The sequence below is a fragment of the Ornithodoros turicata genome, unplaced genomic scaffold, assembly GCF_037126465.1.
Source record: "Ornithodoros turicata isolate Travis unplaced genomic scaffold, ASM3712646v1 Chromosome23, whole genome shotgun sequence".
NCBI classification, from domain to species: Eukaryota; Metazoa; Arthropoda; class Arachnida; order Ixodida; family Argasidae; genus Ornithodoros; species Ornithodoros turicata.
In genome coordinates this window covers 802,830-808,432 of record NW_026999342.1, presented here as the reverse complement: position 1 = coordinate 808,432, position 5,603 = coordinate 802,830, and the positions used below count along the sequence as shown (strand labels likewise).

Sequence of the window (5,603 nt, the reverse complement as noted above, 5' to 3'; positions counted from 1 at the left end):
ACTGTGTACCTCATATCATCTCTACTAATTTTATCAACAATATGCTTTGGGGAGTTTACATGTGAGCAGTACGCCTACGTAATCTATTAGTAATTTGTTTTGTGTGTCAAAATTTTGCATATTTTTTGTAGTTTCATTTGGAAGTATTTACTAGGAACCCAGTGGAAAAGGGTACCTGCACTGCACAGGCACAAGACAGAACCACACATGGGTGCTGTGGGAGCATAAACTATCATACAAGCTACCGTTGGCTTCATATAGTAATTTTAACAAAGTGAGCACTGCTGCATGTTGAGGAGGCATTTGTAACTGTGACGTTATACTACTTGCGCAAGGATGAATAAACATGCTCTAGGTAACCGCAACCATGAAATGCATGTGCATGAATTCATGTTCAAAAGCCTAAATAGTCCAAATCTAGAAGCAACAAACCCTTACATGGCATGTGCATACTGGCAATGAAAGTACTCCAGTAATATCAGACAAGGCATGCACAAGCCTTATGACATACTACATGAATCCTCCTTTCTACATTTATTAATGGCAAACACACACGTAAGGACTTAAAAAAAAAGATTGTACCTAGCTATCCATCAATGCTTGTTTGTAATCCCTCAAGATCGACTGCTGTGCTACGTTTCCACCTACACTGTCAGATTCTAACTGAGGAAGCAGAGTTGGAATAGCTGTTGGCTTTAGCTTCCTCTTCGCATCTGCTCTGTTGCTCTCAAATTACAAGTCATCAAAGTGTACCTGCAGATGTAAGAAAACAGTGTAATTATTGTTTGTTTTTCATTTCTTTCAAAATCATTTCTCTATATCAATGACAGTTACAACTTCTTGCACAAGAACATGTTTATAACCTTGTCATTTGAAGTTTCACAGACACTTTTTTTTGTGACAACCTGCAGTTGGTCTAACACAATAATTTATAAACATAGTGCTATAATCATAAACACATTTTATTTTTCATCATTTCCATGTGTCACACCTGCTCTACCTTCTTTTTGTTCACTTGCAACAAATGCAAAAATTCTATTTCACAGACTTCTAATACCGTACAATACGTGCATGGTGTTTCTTTTATTGCTTCTTTTTCGTGTGTGTTTTCAACTGACAAGCAACTGGACAGGGTCTGTGAGAATACATGTCCTTCCATAATTAAAAGCCTGATATTGGGGGAAACCTATATGGACACAACATCTCAAGTACAGCTAGTAGAGCTGAATTTTTATTCAAACGTGTACAAATACTTGGTGAAGGGCGAGGGCAATGGGGCGGGGACGCAAAACAACATATTTCCGCTGTCTCTCAAGTAGCCTTTTTAGTTCACATACGTATTGGATCGTAAGCTGCGAGACCGGATGACTGACAGCTACAACACACTGCTATCCTTTTTAGATCCTTGCCAAGGATGATAGCTGTTCATAAACGGACGCACTTGACAGTCGCGGGGATGTTTGACATCACAGGAAGGAATCGGACGCGTTCGTACGAATCTAGAACTAAAATTAAGAGCTTAAACAGGGTTGTGTTGTCGTCTTCTCTTTCGTGTTTGCGAGCACTTCCCCACTAGCTAGATATTTCACAGGGAAACTGGCCTTTTCTGGTTGGAAGCGTGTTCACAAAAACCAATCTTACGCAACGCCAAGTTTCTCCCACATACCTAAACCGGCATGTCATCGCGTACATTACCACTTTCACCTTTTTCTATTACGTTCGCTTTATGCACAAAAGAAAAATTACTTGCCTATGATGTAGGAAAACCGAGAGGCACAGACAAAAAGGGCACAGCATTAAAGAAAATGATGTATACCAGCTTCCTTGCACCCTATCTCTACTTTTACTCGCCTCGCAGATTCTCGGTTCCGTTGCTTTGGACGACTTTTCCAGCAAATTCATGTTTCTGAGCCATATCTCCCGTCGCCGCGGATCTCTGGGAAGTCGAAACACACGAAATCCCTTCTGAGTCGAGTTCCGACGACCTCTGACCTTACAACCCCCCATATCTACCAACTGGAAGCCGCAGAACCCCGAAAAACGTTAACGCAAACTGCTCAGCTGCAATTTAAATTATGTTCACATCCCGACATGCCTCGCTCTGAACACCGCCATCTGTCCCCAACAGACAGCAGCGACAGCAGAGTCGTCGCAATTTTAGGGATTATTTTAGATAACACTGAATATCCGTTTCAATCCAAATCCATCAATTTTCTCCAAAATGGTAGCGCCCAGTAAATAAGGGTGAGGTATAAGTACTGGATGGATGTAACGATAGACAACTGTATTTCGACCTGTGATTGGCCAGAGAGCTCAAAAAGTGGGTGGAGCTCCAGGTATAGCAGGTCCCATTAATGGCCAGACTCCCTTTGGCATACACGGCACTGCAGTAGTGCGCACAAAAAGTTGCCTGTCAGTGAGGAAATCCTGGAGGCGTCCAGATTGTGTGGCGACTTGCCATGCTTTAACAGCGGAATGAGCAATGCCAGCTTCCAGTCGTTTGGAGCAGTGCCACTCTGCCAACTGTCGTTATAAGTGGACAAAAGGATCTCATGAGCGATCGGAGGAAGGTTCTGGAGCGCCTTGTACGTAACTTGGTCGTGTCCAGGAGAAGTGCGAGCAATGAGTTCTGTGCACAAGTCTATGAAATCATTGCAATCGACCTGAACCGGTTTTAAAAGTATAAAAGTGGTAGACGTGTGTGGTGTGCGTAAGCTGTCATACGTAAACAATGGGCGAAGGGAGATGACATGGTCGCCGCTGCCGAAACTTTCCCGGGGAAACTGATCTCTGGAGGAATTCGTGGAACCGACCGCTGCTTGATTTTTTTTTGATTAGATGCACCATGCAAAATTCTATCCAGGTATGTAGATTAGAAGTCTGAAATCGAGTGGCGCCGCTAAACTAGACATGGACCGGAATGTCCCTAAAATTAAATTTGTTCATGTTGACAATGTCCAGTAAGGGACAAGTAGGATAACATACGTTAAATGGAATACGTCATCGCTATATTATAATTTATACGTGTATGACACCTGTACATACCTGAGACGTTGTGGTGAGCACGTCACCTCGGTGAAGCAAAATTACTGGTGACTGAACGGCAGGTTGCTTCGGACGTTTTTTGCGATTCGCCTGTTGCGGCATCTTCGCAGTCATCGGCAGAAAAATAAGCTCGGTACATACAACACGACTGCTGAATCTAATAGCCGAGTGCTTCGAACCACATCCGTTTTCGCGCTGTGCAATGTGCTGTGCAATGCAGTGTGCTGTGCAATCTTGTGGTAGAAAACGCCCGTCGTTGAAGATGAACGATTTCTGCGTCCCCGGAAACCACAACGTACGCAGGGCATATGTAGGTCTTTCGAGTACGTGATACAGCAGTGACAGACAAGTCAGTCTTTTACTTTCTGCTTCGCGCAACCAACATGACCCCCCACGGCGAACACAATCAACCCGATAACAGTTATGCAGCTTCGCAGCTTCGTAGCTCGTAGCGGCGAAGTAGTTGAATGCTTTATTAATGTAGAAACTATGGGAGTGAACGTAATTTTTTAAATGACGTTTAGATGTAATGATAATGTGCGTCAGTTTGTTCTCTACAGACTTAACTCTCACGTGGTTCGGACTGACCAGTCCCTGAAAGCCCTGGACCCGAAACCCAAGTTGCTCTTTTTTGCCGTTCGTAGGCAGCACCGCCCATGTTCCGGCAATCTTCAAAATATTTTTACGTATAAAATATGGCGAACTGAGAGGTAATGCTTTCTGAGTGTTATCAAAGAATGATGTTGTGGAGGATAATGGGCAAAAATATTGGGGTTATTTTTGACTTAAAGGGATAGTCGCATCCGGAAGCGTGTTCAGGAAATGTTATGGTCATGTTCCCTGTCGTTCATAATGTACGCCGGCAAATTTTCTCCGCACAAATCCACTTGGTTCACTCAGAAACGATTTTTAAATGTTCGCGCTTCCGGCGCGCACGGCAATCACCGCAAGGCGCCGACACTGGATGACGTCACCCGGATAAACCAACCATAAGGAGGCGCTCCTTTTCGCCGAGTTCGGTGTGTGTCTGAGCGTGCGTCTGACCCTTTTTCTTGTTGTCTTGTCGCATTTGCTTTGAAGTACTTTGAACCACAGCGTGTGCCCTAAGATTTCACGCCGTTGACGTGCGATGTCACAGCCAGGAAACCGGTGCTACGTGCCCGGGTGCACAAAGACTTACAACGCGAATCCTGAGCTTACATTTCACCGACCTCGCAATGGCGAGACGAAACGAAAGTGGGAGGCAGCGATCGCCAGCCATTGCTGTGGTGTGGCCCAAGGACTGAATGTTTCACGCGTCTGTTCCTGTCATTTCGCCGACGACGCCTATTTTGATGACGATGTATTGCAAGTTCGTCTCGGGCTACAGCCGAAACAAAAGCGGCTGAAGATTGACGCCGTGCCTACCATATTCGATCAGGAACAAGGGCAGGAACCAGTAACGGAGGTAAGTGACAATCCTGCGTGGTCACAGCTACGCTGCGATGAAAAATATCAGTTGTCACAGTAAAGATCATCGCGAACACCGGCTGGCCTCGCCGCCGATTGTAACGTCACCACCGGCTACTAATGTACACAAACTATTACAATGATTGCAGCATCCTGACGCAATAGTACGCGTACTCTCGAAAAAAAAAAGATTGGTGTGTTGCTGCTGCTGTGCTAATGGTCGCCTGTATTCTTAGAGCTATGAGTAACGTAACACTCTCACATGACAGCGTTATTCTAATGTTATTGCAGCTAGTGGATGTTTCTACAGTTCATAGTGTAAGCCTGGTGGCAGCATTCAGGGATGTGAAAACACCGCAATCTGTGTTTGGCTACGTCCGAGACACAGCACGTTGCATCAGTATTCTTCTGCAGCCTTGTTGCTAATTTCTGGCTCTATTTCAGGCGGCAGCAAGCACGTCAACGGGATCAACTGGATTTGGTATGTTTTGTCAAGCCACGAAAAAATTGCAATTCTTTTTGCACGTCCCACAAAATAATGGTTATGTACAGGCCCTGAAAATTGTCGAGTTCTGTGAAAGCAATCTTGTGTGATGTGGCTGCCAGTGTTTATAACGTAATGTGGACAGGAAAATAACTGTGCCAGTGGAACAGGGACCGCAAAGGGGAAGATTTATTTTCATAGTCATTTTTATGTTTGTTATTGTACCCGCTAGGCCCACAACATATTCTTTTGAGTGTTAACACTCAAGGCCATATTTCAGATGTGGAGGTCATGGCTGAAGCAAGTGCTGGGGACCCACTTCCCACTTCACGGCGCATCTCAAAAGGGGATTATCCAGAAGGCTGTATGTAAACATCTATCACTGCAGTTCACTGTGCCGTAACAGGGATGCCACTAGGAGATTGGTGCACATCTTTTCTCCTGTTTTTGCACCAGAGAGAAACACAACATGCTTAATCCTTTTTCTTTATTTTTTTTTATTGCAGCATGTGGGAGAGTAAAAAGGGAAAATATGGCACAAAGAAAAATTGGTATTTTTGACAGCTGCATACATATCTTCTCCCTGTTGCCCATGTCTTGCAGCCATTATACTGGATGGACTACT

The 5,603-nt window shown here is 44.4% G+C and overlaps 1 long non-coding RNA gene across 1 annotated transcript; it reads left to right on the top strand.

The window, feature by feature from the left end:
- Nucleotides 1-4,469: 4,469 nt before the first annotated feature.
- Nucleotides 4,470-5,320, top strand: LOC135373257 (uncharacterized). The gene is made up of 3 exons (XR_010416384.1): nt 4,470-4,492; nt 4,939-4,975; nt 5,259-5,320. It is a non-coding gene; the product is annotated as an uncharacterized LOC135373257 (long non-coding RNA).
- Nucleotides 5,321-5,603: the final 283 nt, after the last annotated feature.